The sequence below is a fragment of the Agelaius phoeniceus genome, chromosome 1 (genome assembly GCF_051311805.1).
Source record: "Agelaius phoeniceus isolate bAgePho1 chromosome 1, bAgePho1.hap1, whole genome shotgun sequence".
NCBI lineage: Eukaryota > Metazoa > Chordata > Aves > Passeriformes > Icteridae > Agelaius > Agelaius phoeniceus.
The window spans coordinates 70,464,608-70,487,315 of record NC_135265.1 but is presented as its reverse complement, the minus strand read 5'-3'; the positions used below and the strand labels follow the sequence as shown (position 1 = coordinate 70,487,315).

The 22,708-nt window shown below is 41.9% G+C and overlaps 1 long non-coding RNA gene across 1 annotated transcript in view; it reads left to right on the top strand.

Annotated features, from left to right (window-relative positions):
- The window catches only part of LOC143694523 (uncharacterized), a 142,427-nt gene that overhangs the window by 55,176 nt on the left and 64,543 nt on the right, over positions 1 to 22,708 (top strand). Inside the window, exon 2 of the long non-coding RNA XR_013183080.1 lies at positions 18,987 to 19,105. This is a non-coding gene — a long non-coding RNA (uncharacterized LOC143694523). The remainder of the gene's footprint in view (positions 1 to 18,986; positions 19,106 to 22,708) is intronic.

The following is a 22,708-nucleotide window of genomic DNA, read 5'->3' as shown; positions in this document are numbered from 1 at the left end:
CTGAAGGGGCTAATGTTATTTGTTAGCTTCTACAAAGTGATTTGAGGTTGCTGTGAGCACACTAAATACACCACGAGCACTGATCCAGCTAAAAATCCAAACTCTAAAATCTACTAAAATCACTCAATAAGATTTTTAAGACTGTATATAAAGAGGTGGTGAAATAAAAAGAAAACAAGCCAGTGAAAGGTTTGTTTCTACTCTGTGAGAGATTGCCTGGGAAATCTTTTCCCTAATTGCTGCTCTTCAATGAAAAGATTTCCAATATGTTTGTCTAACTCGGGCAGGTAGGAATGATGGTGATCTTTCTCTTACAAATGGTTCTTTGAAAGGTGATGGATGTTCTACTGAGGGACAATTCAGATAGGAATCTGAAGTCACATAGCAGCTTGCCTTAGAGTAATGAAGTCTGCTTTTGTTAACATTCAGATGCTTGGGTCAAATGGATGTATCTGATCTCTAGCAGTGAAGATGTATCTGCTCTGTGGTGACCAAAGGGTAACAGGGGCTCTCATCAGGGGAGAGAGTGCTGGTGGGCAGGTGTTTTCCTGTGTCCTGCAACATCTTTAAACTCCAGGCCTCTCAAAGGTAGTTTACACAGAAGTTGCATACACAGATGGTTTTATTTTTTCTTTTCCCCCGTCAGCTCCTTTGGAAATCTTTCAAAGTGTACCTTTGAAGCTGGTAATGATGGCTTTCTGTTAGAACAGATTTCCTTCTTCTCCTCTGCAGTTTAGCCTGCTCAAAGCCAGCAGTCTCTGTGTGTGTGTATATGTAGTTGTGTCTCCCAAAGACACAATTGAGTGTAAAATAGTTCCTTAACTAAACAGCCCCCTGCTACAAAAGGCAGGTATGCCAGAGGGCAAAAGGGTCATTTCTTTGTTAGACTTCCCCCATCCTACCCAGACTGGAAATTTCCTGTGTGAGATTTGCCTACATATACATGCATATATATATATATATATAGTGTAGCTTATTTTTTATATATAGTGCGAGGTAAAAATATGTGCATACTTGTATATGTACATATGTATTTGTTTGCTTATATATATATGCATATATATGGCTTTTTGAGCTAAACTATAGACAACCCCTGGTAGATGCAAACCAAATCAAACAACTTCCCAGACAGCCTTACAGGAATACAAAGTCTGTTATGTATTAAGTGGATGGAGTGGAAGAGGTCACAGTTTATTGTTTGCTCTTGGGTTGTTTGCTCAGTTTTGCCAGGGTGGAGGAGAGCAGTGGGGCAAAATTGAAGGTGAAGTAACTGGTAGAAAAGGTCCCTGGTAGAACATGAGTTAGGGGTGAGCACCTTGGGATAGGTCTGTGAGCAAGGGAATTGGTTTTTGGTTTGTTTTTTTAGCAAAGGGATGTAAGCTTCTGGAACATACCTTTCCTTGCAAACATAAGGGTGTGTTTAACGCCAGACTAGCTGCTTGAGAGAGCCAAAGGATTTTGCTGGGGGAACTGGGTATGTGAAGAAACCCCACTCTGGTATGCGCCCTCCACTCAATGCATCAGAAGGTTGTTTAGAAATCCTGAAGGAGGGGAAGGAGAGTTGCCTAAATCTGTGTAACAGCTACTTGGACAGCAGAGTCAGCTAGAAAGACAGGAAAGCAAGAGTGGTAAATTACATGAAATGAGCTTGTAAACATCTGTGTAGACATTTTCCTTAATATAAATGAGCAGTTATATCTGAAGAATTTAATCAAACCCAGTAAAGCTGGGCTGCTCTGGCTGAGATCAGAGTTTAGCTCACTTGCTGAGGTATATCAGCTGACTAGGAGTTGTCAGAGAGGTAATCAGGTGAGCAGCTATGTGCACCCCTTCCCATCAGCACAGGACTCTTTTGCAAATATGTTTTATGTAATTCTTGCAAGTTCAAAACAAGATGGGAATGAGGCAGGGAAGCAGTGCTAGAAGTTGTGCTTTGTACAGGGACTTGCAGTAATCATATTTTCCAATTCAACAGCTCAGGATAGAAGAGACAAGAGATTTTCATTCCTGTGGTGGCACATGCAAAGCCTTTCCTTTTAGGATGGAGTAGGTAGGTAGTCCTTTTTTTTTTTTTTTTTTTAATTGCCAGAGGTAATTGCTGAAGGTAGGAGATTTTTCATGGCAGTTTAACCCCTGTAGGAAGTAAAAATCCAACAGAAAATCCAAATTGCAAAGGTGTTTTATTCCCCTCTTTCCTGCCACCCCCCTGAACTTCATTTGTTATTGGGGGAAGCTGGGACACCCCCTATTGCCTCTCCAAAGGGCAACATGCACTGTGCACAGAGCACCTGCAAACCAAACAGCTTCTCAGCATTTGGGCTCAGGACATCGCCTGTAGCCACAAGATGATGAGGGAAAAGCACCCCATCACCTTTGAACTCTGTTGGTGTTTCTCACTCCTCCAGTTTGATCTGATATCCTTACTGGGGTGGATGCTGCTAAAGGCCAGAAAAGTTGTCTTCCCTCTGCCTATTTTCACTGCAGAATACTTCCAGTGATATCCCTTGAGTGAACAGGTCAGAGAGCATCTCTTTTGGGGTAAAAATAGGGCAAAACCTCTCCGATTTGTCAGGTTATTTGGGAGTGTTGGCAAGGCTGGCACTTGTTGAGTAATATGAGAGAGTTAAGTATGACAAAGTATGTGAGACTTCTCCATAGCAGTTTACTCCAAAACACAAATGTTTTTCTTTCAACATAACATCTGTGGTGGTGAAGAGGAAGATTACCCTGAATAAATCACTCTGAGTAGCACACAGGATCCCTTCTAAACTTTTACCAGTCAAAAACCTTGCTTTCATGACAAATTTAATGACATTGATTTTGAGTTATTCTTCATTTTCTGTGTAAATGAGAGAGGAATCAGAAGAACTTCCAATAATATTTTACTAAGTGAGTAGAAGGTAATAAAATATTGTGGATAAATGCCTTCAAAAGAATAAGAAATTGCTTATTGGATTGCCCATTGGTCTGGAAGAATCAAAAGCCTAGCAGCTGCCAGTGTCTGAAAGTTTTATCCAGGTACTTTTAAGATACAAACAGGACAACATTTCAGTTTGAATTGGTGGACTGAACCTCAGAACAACATGAGGATACACTGATCACCTCTTGATTCCTTCAAATCCAGATCAGAATACCTTCTAGAAAACATGAGTTAGTTAAAAGTAAACTTTTAATAATAGTAGAAATATAATGATTTGTGAGATACTGGAGATTGAAAGTAGTAATCTGGAAGGTTTTTTAGACATAAGGGCTATGCATCTGTGAATGAAATCTCAAGTCTGAGGCAGGCCAAAGTTAAACAAAATAAGAGGAAAATCATATTCAGCTTGAGAAGCAAAAAACTGAATTGTGTTATCCACATTCCCACTTAAAATCTGTGCAGTTTCTGTTGCTTGTCTGGATCCAAGGCTATGGTGAATAAAACTTGCTCATTGTAGTGTCTTGTACCATCCAGTAAATTCCCAGTTCTTATACAGGCAATTTGAAACCAGAGGTGTAACATTGGGTAAGCAACACATATCAAAGAGCAGGGAAAATTCTTTGCAATGGCAGATAGATTCTAGTTTAATATCTGACCAAATAATGGTTGTTGGCAAGATCAGCTCTCCCAGCTCCTCACAAAAACCAGGGTTGATAACAGACCTTCACCCAGTGATTTTAAGCTGATCCTGGTTATTCAGAAAAGGACATGGATGGGAGACCATGTGAGAGGCCCTGGAGACTCTGCATTGCTGCTAAGGGCTCCTTGCTCCTGCTGGTGCTGAGGACAGCTGAGGACATGCATGTGGTTGCAAGCAGTCCCTCTTGATAGTGTTTGTTGCACATAGGGGGCTCCTGGAGTGGCAGGACTTGTGTGTACAGAAGGCTTGATGCAGCCAGCACCCCTCTCTAATCACTGAGTCACTCACCTAAAAGCCTTTACCTTTCCTGTGATACAATGTGCAGACAACTGCAAGGACCTGCCAAATTCAGTTTATTAGGAAGGAAAATTTTAAGCAGTGTACAGGAAAGCACCACTGCTCCACATCAGAGAAATGTAAACAGAGAATAAGCTTCAAGGTTTTTTGGTATGGGAAGCCTGGAGATATGAAACATCCCTCAGTGACAACTACGAGTTGTTCATATGTAAGTGGGTTATTATAAGGCTGAAACGAGACTCCCGAGGCATCAAAATAACACCAAAAGCAATCTTGGAAAAGGTGGGAGTGGTGCTGTACACTCTCATCACTTTCACAAAAAAACACATCTTCAAGGAAGAGAATAAATTAAAAATTGCTGAGCCTTTGGAAGGAAGCAAGCGCCTCAGGAGAAGTTTTACAAATGGAGCTCACTTGACAAAGTTGACTCTCCCACTTGACCCAAACAGGATATCACTATCTCAAATCATGTTACAGCAGCATGATTTTCATAACCAACAGTATTTGCAGCATACTTTTACATTTAGAGGTGTCCCAGTTGCTGTCTGTATGCTCATCACCATAGTTCTGCTTTAATTACTTGTGGTGAGGACTTTAATGGGATCTCACCTGTTTGTCCCTGTAGAGAATTTCGCCTGTGGCTTTCACTCAGGACACTTGAAAGATTCTTTGAATCTGCTTTTGGGAGCTTGGAGTTTTAATTGCTGTGCTTTGAGTGGATTTACTGGAGGGTGAAGAACTCCAGGTTTTAAAGGTGAAGGCATCCTCCACCTGCTTAAATTAAAATACACAAGATGTGGTAACTCAGGAGCAATTAATTTCAATAATAATAATAACTAGTCATTTTAGAGTCAAATCTGGGGTGTAGTGTGCGTGTCAGATTGTGCAGCCGTTCTTTGCCAAGTGCATACTTCATCTGCATTCTGATGCAGAGGCTCAACAGATTTTTCTTTAGCTTGGCTAACTAGCATGGAACTGAAAATTTGGTATCTCCTATGGTTTCTTCTTTGAAACCTCAGCTATACATTTGCTCAGCTGTGCTGGTTGTTTGTGCCTTTTCCTCTCATGTTCTTGCCACAGTCTTGCCTTCCCCATATCTGAACAAGACAGAGTATTCTCGTTGTAGGATAATGTTTGTGTACTTTACCAGCTCCAGAGTTTGATTTCCAACAGTAGGACGCCCATTACTGCAGAGAGATTTCAGCTGTAAAAGTGAGATGTGTTTGAATTAACAACTCAGCTTAGAGTTGAAATTCATTTAAGTGGAAGCTTTTCCTGCCTGCCTCTTGTCCTACCCCTCTCACACCTGTAAGCAGGAGAGTTTTTGCCTTCACTAGTGGTGGGTGGAGAATCTGACTCCCCTGCTCTCAGTAGGAAAAGGAGGGGTTTGCTTATCACTTCACCCCATCTACAAAGTCTGGCCCGCTAATGTTGTTGCTTATGAACTCGAGTGTGAGAATGTATTTCACAGCTCATACAAGAGTTTGCTGCTTTGACTCTTGAGTTCTTGTGGCTGCTGGTGATGCAATCATCTTGGGAAGGTGCAGCTCCAGGCAGAGCAACTTTTTCTTTGAACTCCCTCCTGCTACAGCTATTAAAAATAGGTCAGGGTAGAGAAAAAGTAGGTCTAGCTTTCAAAAATATATTAAGCTAATTTATCTCACATTTTAGACTGATACATGTTCAAGGCAGGAGCTTCAGAGCCAGCCTCACAAACAGTAACAATCTTACTCAAAACCAGTTGGATGTGCAAAATACTCTTTCATACAGTCAGTGGGAAGGGTAAAGAGTCTGATGTTTAATATAGCTATTTCCTTTTTTTATGTTTCACCTTGTCAACCCCCCAAAAAAGAAAACAAACCCAGAAAGTGCACAAAACTCAAAACCCGAATGGCCTGATTGCCAACTTCTACCTTTCTTTAATGAATTACTTTGTTCAATGATAAATTAAAAAAGAAATCACTCAATACCCAATCAAGATGAGCAGGTAAGAGGAGATTTCAGAGCTATAAAGGAGAATTATCATAAGCTAAACCAATGCATGAAAATGGTAAAACTGAATGGCAGAGAAATCAACTGTCTGGAGCTACTGTCTGAATGATATTAAGGATATTAATTAGCCAAAGTAATGTTAGGATAACTTCTGTGAGATTTTCACACAAGAAGAATTGAGTTTTTTATGTTGGGCTGTACTTTTTCCCTGTGCCAGATCAGTGTTAAATAAATGAATCCTACTTAATTTATTTCATATGTGTTTGTGGAAGAAGTATCTTACTGTTTCTGTATGTTTTACAGTGTCACAATCCAAAAGCCCAATTTTTTGGAAAAACATCTAAGAAATGGGATCTAGAGACTTTTGTTATGAGACTTGTAAAAAACATGAGTTCCCATTTTTGAGGAAGATGCTTCAGGGTGGTAGAAGAGATTCCTGTTGGCTTCCATCTTGTTGTTTACCCAAGCTAGTTAGAGTGGGAAAAAAAAAACCAACAAAATTTCTGTCATCTTAATTGCATTCAAAAACTCTCCCTTGTGGCCTTGTGTGTGCTTTTCCTGCTATGGGATCTATGACACAGACACAGAGGGAAGAAGGAGGTCATGTACTTTTGGATGGCTTTAGCTGTGTTATTTTGTGGCAGCTGGGGTAGCACTTCCCACAATCATGGATGAAAAGGAGGAGTTTAGGCCCTGATGAAAAGCTGGGTGACCCTTCTGTTTTCCAGAGGAATAGAAAATAAAACCTCTGCAGTGTTCATAAACAGTAAATACAGGTTTTCAGGGAATGGGATTGGCTCTTTGATTATCCTGGTGCTGATACAAAGTTACTCTGTCATGCTTGGTGGGTTTGTCTCAGAGTGAAGGAAGCGAGGAGGGAAGCCCAGTTTGGGGCCGTGTTAATATATCATTGGTGCTTTCATGAATCACTTTCAAACATTTGGATGCATTCAGGTAACTTACAAAGCAGCCCTCTTCTTGACCATGTGCTTTGAACTAGTAATAAAAATACATATTTAATAATTTCTAGTTTATCACACTATTTTCCTTTCTAAATTTACAGCAGTTAGTGTAAAAAACCAAACAAACAAATGAAAAGCTAGTCCAAACACCCTTTCTCCCTGTACAACTACAGAACTTGTGTGGTTTTGGTAAGGATGTGTTTTGCTAGAAGCATAATCCAAAGGTACTTTCCAGAAATGTCGGCAGCTGTTTGACGCATTGCTTTAATTTGTTGTGGCCATTATGGTTGCTGTGATTTTCTTGAAGCTCCCAAGGGATGACCCTGACCTCTGTTTGAGCATGGCCAGTTCAGGCATCTTTTTGGTAGGTCTGGCAGAATTAAACTTTCTGGCCCAAGGTAAAAGAGCTAATGCCTGTCTGCTCCTGCCACCAAGCTGGGGAAGTGCCCTGAAGAAAATCCAGGCTGGCTGCGCTCCTTCTTTTGTATGATGAGAATCTGGGGAAAGTAACAACGGTTTCTGGGAGGCTGCTCTTTCCTCCATCACCCCTTCATGGTGGTAATTCTGCACCCCCACTTCCTGCCCACAGCAGCAGCCTTGGCTTTCCCAGACTGCAGCATAGGCAGGAGCTGCCTTAAGCATCTTCCTTTATTACCTGGGCTGAGACAAAATGCTCACTAATCCTCACCACACCACAGATGTCTTGAAATTATTTAGACAGGTTGTTTTGCTTAGTGTGATTGTATCCTGCCCCAGAAGCTTTGGTATCCCCATGTCTTCTCTCTCACCTTGCAAGGGGAGCAAAGAGGACAATTGTGCAGTGACTACGCTGTGGAAGGAGATAAAACAGGGATTTTTATTCTATTTTCCAACTCCTGAGTTGGCCCAAAACATCATCACACCTTGGATGTCTGGGGAAAAGGGGAAGAAAACTGAGACACAAGTTTCCTGCCAGTAATTATTTTGCACAGTCTAAGCAGAGGAAAACTGGAAGGAGGGGAAGCCAGTACAGAGAATGATCTCACTGAGGCAAAAACAAAATGCAGAAGCTAGAGGTTTGCTTGGAGCCAGCTGGCCCCTTAGTTGGCCTGATGTAAGGGTGTCTCCAGATGAAAAGCAATCTGTTACTTTTCTCCCATTTTATTTGAGAAAAAGCAAGTGGCTGAATGTTGGATGGCATGGCAGGGGACTCATTTCCATTTTAGAGATTAAAGAGTGTGTCCAAGAACAGAAAAAGCATAATTTCTTCATCTCATGTGAAGGTTTGGCTGTGAAGGTTTGATTCTCTAGGGGCCTGTCTTCCAGGGACTTTCCAGCAGAAAATAAAATTATGAAGCAGAGCTGAACTTATTGGTTCTAAATGGAGCAGATCTCCCCTGGAATGAGTGGGTTGTTTACTGCTTTGCAGCCTGCAGAATTTGATCCAGCATTTGGACTCAGTTTGAAGAAAAAACAGAAAGCGAAGGAAAACAAACATGAATTGTAGAATCAATTTTGAGCTGAATTCTGCTCCCTAGTGTTTTTTTGTTTCAAGTGGATTGCAAACAAACAAGGAAATTTTCCTCATGCAAGAAGTTCTCACCCAGCATAGCATCTGCCTACCCAGCTCCTCTCTTCTTATGTCTCTGCAGCATCTCTTGTGTAGGATAGGAAAGAAGAAGTGGAACTGATACATGGTGTGCTGGATACCAACAGAGCTTGACTGCCAGGCAGGTCTTTCAGAGGCAATTCCACCATCATCAGCTCTGAGATGGACAGATGATCTTGGGACATATGGAGATCATAATTTCACAGTTTGGAAGTGAGATTAGATCTTTATAGCACTTAGGTGTGTGAATTTGTTGAGGATAATAAAGAAATGGCAGGTGAATAGAACAGAACTGGGGAAAACAAAATTTGCATGATCAAGCTAACACTAAGTTTTGCACAGAAAAGCTCTTCTTTGCACTGAAAATACAGATGAATGTGAGTCTGCCTGAAGCAGCTTGGTTTTGCTCTCATGACCACGAGAGTTCAAGTTCCCCGTTAACCCAAGCAATCTAGAAAGTAGGAAGCAGATAATGGAACATTTCTGTCACCACTAAGGAGAGCTCCCATTAAACTGCTTGTAGGTCTTTGAAAAGGTCAGTCAAAGCTTAAGCAACCCCCTGTTGTTTGACAACATCAGAGCTCAAACGCTGTGATTCTGGAGAGCTCTGCTCTTTGAAAGAGGGGGATGTTTAATTACCTTTTGAAAGCTGGCAGCAAGACAGGATGCAAGGATGTTTTCTTTCCTTTGTGTCAGTTGAACAACTTGCTATTTTGGGACATGAGAGCAACTAACCTACTGCACTAGAGGAGACTGTCCCTTCCTCTGGCCTGCTGTTGGGAGAAAAGCAAAGGCAAGAGGATATTAGTGAAGGTGAGCCTGCTGCAGGAAGGAAGCCTTGACACAAGAATGTTTGTGGAAGGGGAGGGAAAAGATCCTAATGCCTTTCTTAATGTTGTATCAATGTGTCAATTCTGTTTGCCTTAAAATATATACTTATTTATTGGTCTTGTTTTGCAGGATGACATTGGTGCAGTTGCAGGAAATCAACTGCTGTCACTTTAATGAAATTTGCTTTCATCATCAAAGGCACTGGCAAACTGTTTGCAGGAGTTTTAATTTTCAAAATTGCGTTGCATCTGCTCCCTCCCAGGGGCACTCTTTCACAGTGCTGGTTTTATGTTCTTCAACTATATGTATAGTTTTTTCTTTCCAATGGTTTGGATTTGTGGCATCTAAACAAGCTAAACAGAAACTATGCCTCAGGGAGAAACATCCTCTTAAGTAACTGAAAATAAACTTGGATGGCATGCTTTGTGTAATGTACAAATTCAGCTGTGCACATTGTGGGAACAGAGCATTAGACATGGTACCTGCCACTGTAAAAAGAACACAAAAGTATGTGTAACATATGCTTGTGGTAAGCATAAAAGAGATGTAAGAGGAAAAGGGCATTTGGTTTGTGTATCTCCAGCTAAACCTGCCCAAGAGGCCAAGTATCCATAATTTTAATTTTATGTACAGTACATGAAGTAAAAACAAGTGCTTACTGTGCTAATTCTTCCTCCTAACAGCATTCACAGGAATTTGATGTTCCCTTGGTGGAAAGTCTGGGTTCACCAGGGCTAAGGGGTTATGGCTAAATACAAATTCCAAAGCAGATTTGTCTCACCCAGGACACACTGCCTGCTCAGCAGGCATACCAGCTCAGTGAACAGGGAAGAATTTGTGCCCTTGCCCTACTGCCTCTTGGTAGCTGCTCAAATGCAGCCTTGTGCAGACTCAGTGTTCTGAGGAAATGAAGGACTGCCTGGGAATAAATGTTGATGCTGTAGATGTACAAGATCTTTATCCTTGGGGGGATATAAACAACACCAGTATGGAAGAGTCACATCTAGGTTTGATGTAGGCATGGGTTTATCTCTTTATGGTGGGCAAAATATATGGTCTTCCTTTACACTCTTCTTCAGCTATTTACTAGTTTTGTCTGGCAAAGAGTTCATTTTGTTCATAGTAGCTTGTGCAGTGTTCTGTTTTGGATTTGAGGTGAAAGGGGTTGAAAACAGAGGAATGTTTTAGTTATTGCTGAACCATGCTTGCCCAGCATCAGGGCTTTTTCTGCCCTGCCATCTGCCCCAACAATGAGGAAGCTGGGAAGACACAGCCAGGACTGCTGACCCCACCTGCCCAAAGGGAGATCCCAGTACCACACAGCACCATGCCCAACAAGAAGGTCTTGCAAGAAAGGAAGAAGGTGGGGGGAACATTTTGAGCTAGGTCATTTGCTTTCCCGTGCAGTTGTTATATGTGGCAGAGCCCTGCTCTTCTGGAGATGGTTGATGGGAAGTAGTGAATTAATTTCATATTTTGCTTTGCTTGTGGACGCAGCTTTTGCTTTCCCTAGTAAACTGTTTTTATCTCAACCCATGAGGTTTTGCCCTTTTACTCTTCCAGTACACTTCCCCATTCCACAGTGGCTGTGTGGGGCTGAGCTGGGTTTAAACCACAAGGAGCTGGTAGACCACAATGGTCACTGGCCTTTGCTAACCTTCTGGAGATCTATTTACACAGGTAGCCCAGAGCTCTTGTGCCTTCAGTAGCCATTGTCTCTGGTGCTAATGGTTAGCTTTGCTGTGGGCAGGCAAAGCAAGTGATTAAGGATTTAAGCAATAAGAGAGGTCAGCCATGCATCAGCTGTTCGTCATCCTTCGCTGTACTGTACACATGCAATGACCAGTCTCAGAAGCCCCAGGCATGATAGGTCTTGGCAGGCTGGACATAGCCACACCTGAGCTTGCTCAGCTGGGCTTCAAGGGCAGCCTTGAAACCCCTGCCCAAACAGCTGCTCATTAGGCTTGGAGGTGCTGGGTGTTCTGACTGAAAGCTGTTCTGCTGACAGTCGTGTTGGCTGGTATGAAGGGCTGGGTGGTTAGGCACTGCATATCCCTGAACTGGAAATGTGGCATTTGCAATACTTGGGTGATTAGTTTTAATGCCACATATTAGGCAGAGGAATATTGGCTAAGACAGGTGAGCAGTGCTAATTACATGGTGAAAGAATGCTGCAATCCTAATAGGCGGAAGCAGGCATGTGTTATATCTCAAATCTGTTGTTGCTGCACAGTGCTAGTGCAGATTGATCCTTCTGGTACTGTGCAGCTTTGGCTTCACTCACCTGTGACAATGCAGCTCTCTTCATGTCCTCTGCAAATGTCACTGACAACAAAAAAAAAAATCTCAGCATCTGACTGTATATATTGGAATCCATATCAGGAGGTGGTGTAATTATGTAAGAGGTGTTGTCCTGTTGTATTTAAAACATTCTGTGTAACGCCTATTCCGGGTGTTACACACAAGTCTTCTATAAATCCTCACCCATTTTCCTCATCAGCTCAAGCCTAGCTGAACAGGAAGGTTTGCATGTTGATTACCCTGTGAACAAGGATATAACCCTCGCCCCATCCTTGATGGAAATTCTTGCATTATAACTTGTTTCTGACAAAGTGAACATGTAACAAAAGTATTTTTTGCTTTGCCATGCACACCAACAATTTTGTGATGACTATGTTTGACAACTAATTGGCTTCTTACCAAAAGTGAAAACAATAGACACCTATTTTCAGCTGGGAAAGCCACACTCAGTATGTTCCCTGGCCAAGATAAAGCACTGAAGCAGCGTGACACAAAGTGCTCCAAGCTCCCTCCAAGGCTTTTCTTTTTTTAACAGATCTGCTGATTAATTTGCCTTTTTTTCTCCCAGGTCTCTGCTGTTCTAGGGCATTGACTATTGATTGAAAGTATGTTTTCCTACAGTTAGGTTTTTCTTTTGCACAAGAACAAGTATCTAAGTGCATGTTGCTTCTTGTAGCTGTGTGTGTTACTAAAGGAGGTGTGCTCACAGACTTGGTGAGAGGTTGGAGAGTCCTGGAATGATGAAAATATGTTAGCTAGACTGAAAATGAAACCTTAGAAAATGTTTGACATGGCTCTAGTTATTGTTTCCTTGGTGCATACTATTGCTGTGTTTAATATGTGGAAACTGGTGAGAATAAATCAGATTGCTAGACAGATTACTGATACTTGAAATGTTAGCTGGTCTAACTGACAGAGGAATGGTAACATATCTTTACATATGCCCGTGGCTATAAGAGAACAGTCACTCAGCCTTTGAACATTTGCAGAGATGTTTCCAAAATATACTTCTCAGACATGACTAAAGTTGGAAAAGACTTTTCAAAATCTCTATTTGTGGAATAAAAATGTGTATGTTTTTTCTAAGGTAGAATACAGTCTTCCATTTTACCTATTCTTTGTAAATGTGGCAATTTCTATTAAACTCAGTCGAGGCAGGATGTTTAAGTACAGAAACAAAAAACAAAATCAAAGTGGTTCCTGGTTCAAAGCATCTTTTGCAATACCTGTATGTTCTTGGAGTTCAGTTTCTTTCTCAGTACAACAGTCCTGATAGGTCATTTTTTTCCCCTTTGCCTTTCCTTTTGCTTGGTCTTCCCCAGTGGTAACAGCACACAAGGCAGATACTTAAAATCTTCAAAGTCACAAGGTTGTAGGAGTATTCATAGCCATGAGTCTCTTGGTGGTATACCAGCATCTTTCTGAGGAAGGAGGCATAGCATAGATGAGAAGGAGCTGTGTAAGGAGCTGGATGGATCCCATTGCTGCTGGCTCCCTGGCAGGGGGGGAGAGCATGCACTGTCCCTGCATCCAGCTGTTTAGGATTGTTTATCTTGTGCTCCTGGTGTTTTGTTTAGTCAGTGATGATGCGTAAGATACAAATGGTTTTGACTTCCAGGCAGACAAAGTCCATGAAGCAACCAGGAGTCCCAAACATTTGTTGCTGGCAGAATGCTAAATACACAATAGCAACACCTACCTGTGTAGGTGGCAATTAATCACATCAATCAACCAGATCAGCTAGCAAAGCTTTTTTTTACCTTTTCTTTCCTTTTGTTCCTCGTCTCCTCCCACCTTCTTGTTTCCTGGTTGTTGCTCCTGCTGGCAGTAGAGCTGGATTACTTAAACCCTGTGTCACCTCTTCTCTGCTGGCCTGACCATTTAATGCTCTCAGCCCAGTTTATCAGGGGACACTCAGCCTACCTTTGAGCACGGATTTCTTCTCTTTCTGTATTTCTTAGAGAACTGACCCAAAACTACTGCCTGTGGGCCCGTAGACTTATATGTGCTGTACCCATTTGAACAGCCCTCCTGGAAATTGTTGAACTCATTGATTTAGCTAAATTTGATGGAGCAATAGAATTTTCAAATTTCCTATGGCTTTTCTAAAATAAATGTGCAGAGGAAAAAGTAAATTAGTCACAGGGAAAAGTACCATCGCAAACTCTTTTTTTATTAGGTATCTGTAATGAGCATGCAAGAAAGACTTTCTGAGACATGGAAAAACCATCCTTCAAAGCCTGGATAAACACCAGTGGTAATTGCTTGAGACACACAAGCCTTAGTTTTGTTAGTTTTGTTTTGCAGGCTTTTTTTTCCTTTTTTTATTTAATAGAAATGGGATGGCAATTTTTTATCAAAGCTAAGAAACATTTTTTTTTTTTAATTGGAGGACTATTTTCCTAGTCCTCCAACTTTTCTTGTTCAGACTAGGTTTTAGGCAAACACTTACCAATGTGAAGTGTTAGAGATTGCAGGGACTGGTGCTTGCAGAAACATGCAGAATCAAAGCCAGTAGGTGAAGTGACTGTGGCAGCTGATAGAGAAGAAAAGATGACCCACTGGAGGAATTTAAAATGTCTTTAAACTCCAGACTATGGTTTTCCCAGAAAGTGGAAATACTGAATAAAAAAGAATTCTTATTTCTTGGTGGATTGTTATTATAAAATGCATGCAAATTTTATGTGGCATGAATAATTAAATATTAAAAAAAAAAAAAAATCTCAAGATTAGAACAGTGCCCAGTTCTCCTTTCCACATACGCTATTTCAGGTTCCTTCATTTTTTACCTCATAGTGGGATCCTAGGGCTGCTTTTTATCATAATATCTATGCTGCCATTTTTTCTGGAGCTGAATTCAACCCATTACTGATATCAAGAATTTGGCTGGTGATCTGGTGGGATCAACCTTTCCTCTAGCCCTGAATCCACTTGCATCTTTCACACCTCGTGGAAGAGCAACATAACAGGACTGACCTTTGAAGAAAAGAAAGTAAATAGTGTAAAAATGTCCTCCTGAAATTGTGCTCTCTTACACAAAGAAATGGCTGTGCCATGCCAGACTAAGTTTTCTTCTATCCCTGAACCCTGTCTCCAAAGGTTTTAAATGTGGATGTCCAAGGAAATAGTGTATGGAGAGGGCAAGCAGTGATAGGCTTCCAGCTTCCTGTGATTTGTGGTTGTGAGATTTCTGAACCAGAGATTAAGTCTTTGTACAATTATACAATGATATGAAAAATTCCAGTTGTAAAGGAGTATCTATTAGCATAATAAAACATTAATTAATTATCACTGCAATTCTCCTGTACTTGCCAGGGAAGAGCTGTTTTATCTCCCTGGTGGTGGTAATCAATTACCACATAATAGGCTAAGACATATGAGAACAAGGAAAAAAAAAACATGCAGGAAATGTGCAGGTGGGAGATTTTTGCCACTGTCTGTAGCAGGGTAGATAATTTATTTCCATGCAGATTACAAGTTTTGAGCAGTAGTATCTTGCATCTTTTGCATAAGCTTAGGCCAGTTTTACAGTCAGCCTGATTTGTGGGTACTCAGAGAATGTAAAATTGTGGCTTTATGTGGTCCTTGTGTGAAGCTGAGGAAAGTGAAGAACTTCACTTGGTGGTTTAAGTGCATAAGAACCTCATATTTAGGCTGGAAGGCTTGAGGTGCATGTTCCCACTCAGTGTGCAACCAAGGGAGGGTTTCAAGCTACCCTGATCTTCAGGTACTTGGTAATACACAGGTTGTCTTGAGGGGCAGCAGAAATTGTTTCTCAGTAGCTCACAGGTTATTTTTGAAACTTAATCCATTTAATATCTTTAATGGCTTAGGCAGAAATTGACACTGCAGGACACTGTGGACTTGCAACACAGTATGCACTAGCTTTTAGTATATTAAATAGCTCATTTTAATTCCGTCCTAAAGTGGAATCCTTTGCATCTTTCATGTTCATTACATAAGAAACAACCATAAACCATGACCTTAGTCCTTGACACTGGAAAGCACGTTGAATAAATATCTCTCTTCATTGTGGTCCTTGGAAATAACAGGTTTAATTTAGTTAATTTAGAGTTTAAGTTTATTTCTGTATAAGTTAGAACAAAGGCTGCATGTTTCTCAAAGCTTAAAACTTCACTACAAAAAAAAGAATTTCCTAGATTAGAATAGCTGATCCAAAGCATAGGAACCTTTTTGTCTATTGTATAGATTTTATAGTAGATCCAGTTAATGCTCCAGGGTCAGATAACGTAGTCAGATGAAGAGTGATGAAGTAATAAAGACTAAAATGATGACATTCCAGGTTTTCATTTCTTCAATGATTGGTTAAAGTGTCAGTGGTTTTTCCAGTGATTTTTAAAATTTCAGTAATTTATTGCTCCATATCAAATCTCTAGCTCCACTTGAATGGCAGTGGCTTAAGAATTCATCATATTTTAGACTTCTCTGCTAACCAGAGTATAAGTAAAAAAAACCCCAAACCAACCCACCAAAAGAAAAACTAAAAAAAAAAACACCCAAAAAAAAAAGAAAAAAAAAATAAAACCAAAAACAAGAAAAAAAAAAACAAACCCAAAACCCCAAAATAAAAAACACTTGTAGAAGCCTTTATCTTAAGAATGACTTAAATCACACAAGGGCGCAGCTGCAGTTTTGAAGGAGTCATCCATGTTTGGTAAAACACTTGCTGTCTACTGTTGTAGTGTGTTTTTATATTTTGTAATACTTTGAAGTAGTTTTGTTTTGTATCCCCATATTTTTCCCAAATAGTTTATCCCAGACTGTACCCCCCTCCCTTTACCTGTGTTATCCCTCTCACGGGATGAGATCATCTCCAAACCCCACCCTGGCTCTCTGTCAATCACTCAGCATTCCATCCCCATCATCCAGAAGTTTCAGTCCAGGTCATCGAGTGATCAGCCAGAGGCCAGGGGTCAGCCCCCCAAGCCTTGCCCCATACGCTGTCCTACATGTCTATCCCCCAGCATCCATCCCTTAGGGTCACTCATTGGTTGGTGAAATGTTATCCACTTTTGGTTTCCACCTCCCTTTAAATGTAACCTTGGCACATCTCCCGGGGCTCTCAGCAGGAGGCCCCTGAGGTGCAGGAGCTCCTTTGGGACTCCTAATAAAACCTTGGATTAACCCCTGCTGAGAGTCGGCCCTTTCTCTTCTACCGATGTCTCTGCTGTCTCTTGTGCTGCAAAGGCACCAGCCCAGGTGCCCTCAGCACCCTCGGGGCACACACAGAGAGTGTCTCCCTGCCAGCCCAGGTGCCCTCAGTACCCTCGGGGCACACACAGACAGTGTCTCCCTGCTGTCAGCCCAGGTGCCCTCAGCACCCTCAGGGCACACACAGAGAGTGTCTCCCTGCCAGCCCAGGTGCCCTCAGCACCCTCGGGGCACACACAGACAGTGTCTCCCTGCCAGCCCAGGTGCCCTCAGCACCCTCGGGGCACACACAGAGAGTGTCTCCCTGCCAGCCCAGGTGCCCTCAGTACCCTCGGGGCACACACAGACAGTGTCTCCCTGCCAGCCCAGGTGCCCTCAGTACCCTCGGGGCACACACAGAGGGTGTCTCCCTGCCAGCCCAGGTGCCCTCAGCACCCTCGGGGCACACACAGACAGTGTCTCCCTGCTGCCAGCCCAGGTGCCCTCAGTACCCTCGGGGCACAGAGAGTGTCTCCCCGTCAGCCCAGGTGCCCTCAGTACCCTCGGGGCACACACAGACAGTGTCTCCCTGCTGTCAGCCCAGGTGCCCTCAGCACCCTCGGGACGCACACAGACAGTGTCTCCCTGCTGTCAGCCCAGGTGCCCTCAGCACCCTCAGGGCGCACACAGACAGTGTCTCCCTGCCAGCCCAGGTGCCCTCAGCACCCTCGGGGCACAGAGAGTGTCTCCCTGCCAGCCCAGGTGCCCTCAGCACCCTCGGGGCACACACAGACAGTGTCTCCCTGCCAGCCCAGGTGCCCTCAGTACCCTCGGGGCACACACAGACAGTGTCTCCCTGCCAGCCCAGGTGCCCTCAGTACCCTCGGGGCACACACAGAGAGTGTCTCCCTGCCAGCCCAGGATCCCTCAGTACCCTCGGGGCACACACAGACAGTGTCTCCCTGCCAGCCCAGGTGCCCTCAGCACCCTCGGGGCACACACAGACAGTGTCTCCCCGCTGTCGGCCATGTCGGGGCTGCCCCCCGGTGTCTGCCGACTCGGGACTGGCCCAGGGCTCCTGAGAGGCTCGCAGAAGGACCGAGACAGCAGAATTCATTATCAGCAAAATTTATAAAAACACCCTCATGACAATGCTTTAGCAGATTTTGTCCAGCAACTCTGCAGTCTCCTCCTGACTTTGATATGGAAGGCTACCAGAGGCACTCAGTGGTGAAGTTGGCCAGGTCAGCATGCCTACTACAGAGTCCCTGACTTGAAGCATCTTTCAAATACTTTGGGCCGTCATCTCCCTTTGCTCTTCACATCTATGTACTTTTTAAGGTCATTTGTAAACTGAAGAATTCAGAATCTCATGTCTGGAACTCAGCACAAGGGGCTGCCATACTGCTGAACTAGCTTTTTTGATACCCTTTTTTCTCTCTCCAGATTAGATGATGTTGCTTCCACTAAAAAGGTTGATTCACTTCAGTGATTGACAGGAAGGTGAGCAACAGATTTGAAAGCTTCAGAACAGAAATCCCTTTACTAAATCAGGCATGTTCTGCTTTTAACAAAATTAGGTCCTCCAGTTCTATCAGGGATTAACATTTTTGTAACTCAGAAGATGGTGTACAAAAAAAGAATTTTTTTTATGGTGCTGTTAACAGCTAGCAGTGCCAAAGTAGATTATGCCATTATTTGCTTAAAAGAAAAACAACACTTGAAATCTGACCTTAGTGAAGTATTTGTACTGTGTTCAACTGTTGAAACATAAGATCAGAACACAGCTATATAAGTGGTAAAATGGATAGCATTTATATCTTCTACCAGTTAATTACTGCTTGTGAATTTTGTAACAATTTTTTCTCCCTTAAATTCCAATAATTCAGTGCATTTCTGTGTCAGAGGTTTGTCCACTGATCTAGCAGCAGTATTTCTATAGGAATATAAATCTGTTTTACTGATGTTCACAAAGGAAGGCTAAGAGAGTGCAGCTTGGTCTGAATAACCAGTGAGAAATGTGCTGCTTTTTCATTCTCTCCTCTCTCTCACCTTGTCCTCCAGCCCATCCCAGCAGAAGTAGCACTCCTTTTAAGTTCTCCACTTCTTGGCAAGATGTAGGACAGAAGTCTAATGCATATCTAGAGTCCCTTTAGGACAAATAAATTTTAAGTTATAAAGCTCTACCAACCACACAGCCAAGGAGCAAGGATCTCTCCAGTCTATCCATCTCTTTCTTTGCAGACTTGTAGAGAATCCTGAAGTCCATTCAGAGACCAAAGGGAGTGTGCTGTTGCTGGAAAAAGAGAGGAGATTCAAAGACAAGGGGCTTCATGTTGCTGTGATTCTGTATGAACACAAAGGTAAGCATCTTGGCACTACCCGTGAGTTTTTTGTGTTCCCTGCTTCATCTGTTTGTTTTCTAGAACAGAGAAGGAGGAATATGCCCTCAAACAGTGTAAAGCATATATTCCTAAACTCCTTGTCTCCTCCCACCATTTATTTCTTTCCTGCTTAAAATGCCCACACTTCTCTTCCTAGTGCATTTATGTTTAGAGGGTGACATTTCATTGTGTCTTATGTTTAATAATTTTGTCTCTAAATGGATGCAAGATAATTTGTAGAGGAACACACCTGTTTCTGTTGGTTTGCATATTTTTCTTGTACATAAAAAAATCTGGGAATCATTTTCTTTGAAAAGATTATTTTCAAAGTGTCCTTCTCAAGATATTTCAGGCCGTAATTTTGAAAATGCCCTGGTGGACTTGCCTTCAGAATTTTTATTGCTCTCTCCCTCATGTGACAGTCACTCATGCAGACAAGCTTTCTGTATTTTTCCAAGTTCCCTTGATCTTCAAGAAAGATGGAACAAGTAGTGGAGTAACAAGGAGTTAGTTTGTGATATTTGCAGATCAGGAGTAAATGAGGAATTTCTGGTACCTGATGTTTGAGAAGGAATTGTGAGAATTCATAAAGCAATGAATTCTCTGATAGAAAGGTACTCTAGTTAGGTTTTGCAATGGGCACAAACTTCAAGCCTCAGTTTTATTATCTGCAACAGTTTTGATCAAATTGCTGAGAAAATACAGGTAAGATTTCTAATGACACAAACCCAAGGAAATATATCACTGAAATGAGAACACCAAAATTTCCGTTTAGTCTAAAATGCCACCCAAAGATGCTTTTCCAAAGACTTTCTGGTTCTCTCTTGGAAACCTTACAAGCTTTTGTTTCCCCTCGGGACTTCTAGAATTTCCCTGTTTAGACTGGAGGGTCTCTGAAGCGGAGGCTGTTTTGCTAAACTGTGTGTACAGCACCTTACACAATGGACCTCTGATCACAGCCTGCATCTCCACGTTTTGGCAATGCAAATAAATATATGAACAACTGTCCCTTGAACAGGAAGGAAAATAAAAATCAGATTCCCCAGAGAGTTGACGCATATATGGTAACCGGTCTCCTATCATAATAATGTTGTATTTGTTGAAATCCAAGATTTACTAGATGTTCAGCTTTCTTAGCATGGCAGAAGTACTCTCCCATTTTGTCTTATATCCTTGTGCAGAAGTTTTTTTCTTGTTTTCTTTTTGTCATGTTTTGCCTGACAGTAGGGGAGACTTTGTTTTAGTAATATTTGTAGCCATCACTTTGATCTGCAGCAGGAAAGCTCAAGATCGGCTTCTTTGCCCATAGGGAAACAGATGAGATCAGAATATGCCAGTTTTAAAAACCTCACTAGATTGGCTCTAGAAGAACTAGTTCTTGTTCCTTAGTTAATCGCAAATTACATCTTTATTTTAACAAAAATGTTACGTTTTCTACACACGATTATTCATTTGTGAAAGCTGGAGGCCGATTTCCATTTATTCCTGACACACATGAGGTTCTTTGTTCCTTGTAAATAAAAGAAATAGTGTAGTTTCCAAAGTCTCATTTACTGCAGGTTTTTGTGCTTGCTTGTTTTCTAATGTTCCTCTGTCATAGTGTTTGTTAGCAAAATCGTCACTCTTGACAAGTATTTCCAAAAATGTATTGTTATAGGCCACGGTAGCGCAATATCAGATTGGGTGTGGGTAGAAAAGGTTTCTTTGTTTCAGCTAGTGCTGTGCAACTGCATCAGTGATGGTGACTAAGCTGATTTCAGACCAGCTTCCCTCTTTCCTAACAAAGGAGGAAGCGGGATTTATTCAAGGAGAATCAAGGGGAGGAACACCAGAGGAGCAGAAGAAGGCCATGCCAATTCTATCAGCGTCTCCTGCCACAGCCCTTGTGGTGACTGGGCACAGAAGCACAGGCAACTGTGCTTTGCCCTCAGTGTTTAGCCTATGGAGCAATGTGTGCTCCATCTCCTGCACCAGGATTTTGCAGTCACAGGAAGGGCTCAAGTAATGGTGTTTCTGTTAATCATAGAGTCTTCTGATGGGCAAAAAAGTCTGTATGTAAGTCTGAATGTGCTGAACTACCCAGCTCTTTGGTGGTAGCTGCAAGTGACTGGATATTGCAGCACACCTTAAGAAAAAGATGACTGTGTGGCTTGCCATAAAAACTGAATGTGCAAAACAGAGTGTGGTGGCTCAGCCCTATCCCCTGTGCACCCATTTGTGCTTGGCTGGGCCTGCAAGGCATTTCCCTGTTTCTACTTGTTTGCTCTGGAAATGGGGGGGAAAGTCTGTCCACATTCCTTCTCCCATACACTTTGACTATTCAAGGCAGCCTGGAGTTTCACATGATAGACACAAATGGCTGGAGAAGGATCCTCCTCATTGCCAGCTTTCCTCTTCCAGATATTTCCTCCTTGCCTCTACATGTGAAATGAGCAGTTTGCAGGAGTACAGAAAATTATATGGGCTATAAGGACTCAGCAGGTGCTGAGAAGAGTTTTACAGAAATACCTTTTTAAAGTTGAAAACAAATTTTCTTTGACCTTTTTAATGCCCTGTTTGTGCTTGTTTGCCACTGGTGTTCATGTTGGTGCAATTTGGGACTGGGGGGTATAGGAGTGGTCATAGAATAATAATTAAATTTGAGTATTTGCAGCAAGGCTTTTCATTAGCACCAGAGAAGTGACTGACTATAAGAGAGAACCTTAAGGCATCATGAAAGCAAAAACAAAACAGTTATGTCCAGTCAGAACAACTCCAGTTGTGAATTTAGATTTTAACAATCCTTACAAAGTGTTCAGTCATTATTAACAAAATGATGTAATAATAATAATAATAATTTTGCTTGAATAAATATGAGAACTCTGGAGTAGGTGGCTGCCAACAGTAATATAGTCTCTTTCCTATTGTTCTTTCATCAAATGTTATCATATTGTGTATTAGCTGGTTACCAAGGTAATCTATGATTATAAACAGAAGAGTTTCTTGATCCCATCATAGGAAAAAAAGGAAGTTATTCATAATTGTCTTCACAATTTATGGACTATATAATGTGATGTGGTTGAAGCCCTCTAAGATAGCACCTTTCAGTCTTCTTTCCCCCAAAAGCATGTGCCAAACATTTAGATTTTTGTCGTGCTGGGAAACTACAGAACATACCCATGTGAGTCGCTCAGAAGAAGAAGTACATCACTTTTCTTTGAAAGAACATTTGTATTTGCTGGCAAACTTTGTCTTGAACAAACATTGTGAAACTTTGGTTTGGGCAGCCATTCAAGAATACCCCAAAATCTGTTCACTGGGAAAGATTCCTGTGTTCGTGCAGCAGTTTCTAGATCAATGCAGTCTCTCTCAAGAATGAGGGTATTTATGAAGGTAGCTTTAAAAAAAAAGTCTATCTCAAAACTCTAACTGTTCTAGTTCTAAAATCCAGAAAGCAAATAAGCCAGCTCTTAAGGAGTGTGCCTGGCAGGTACCAGTGAGTTAGATGGTAGCGTGACTTTCACATGAACTTCCTGTAGATAATTCAGCCTTACAGCAAATCCTATAATTCTCTCTTCTTATCCATCTCAAATATTGCAATAA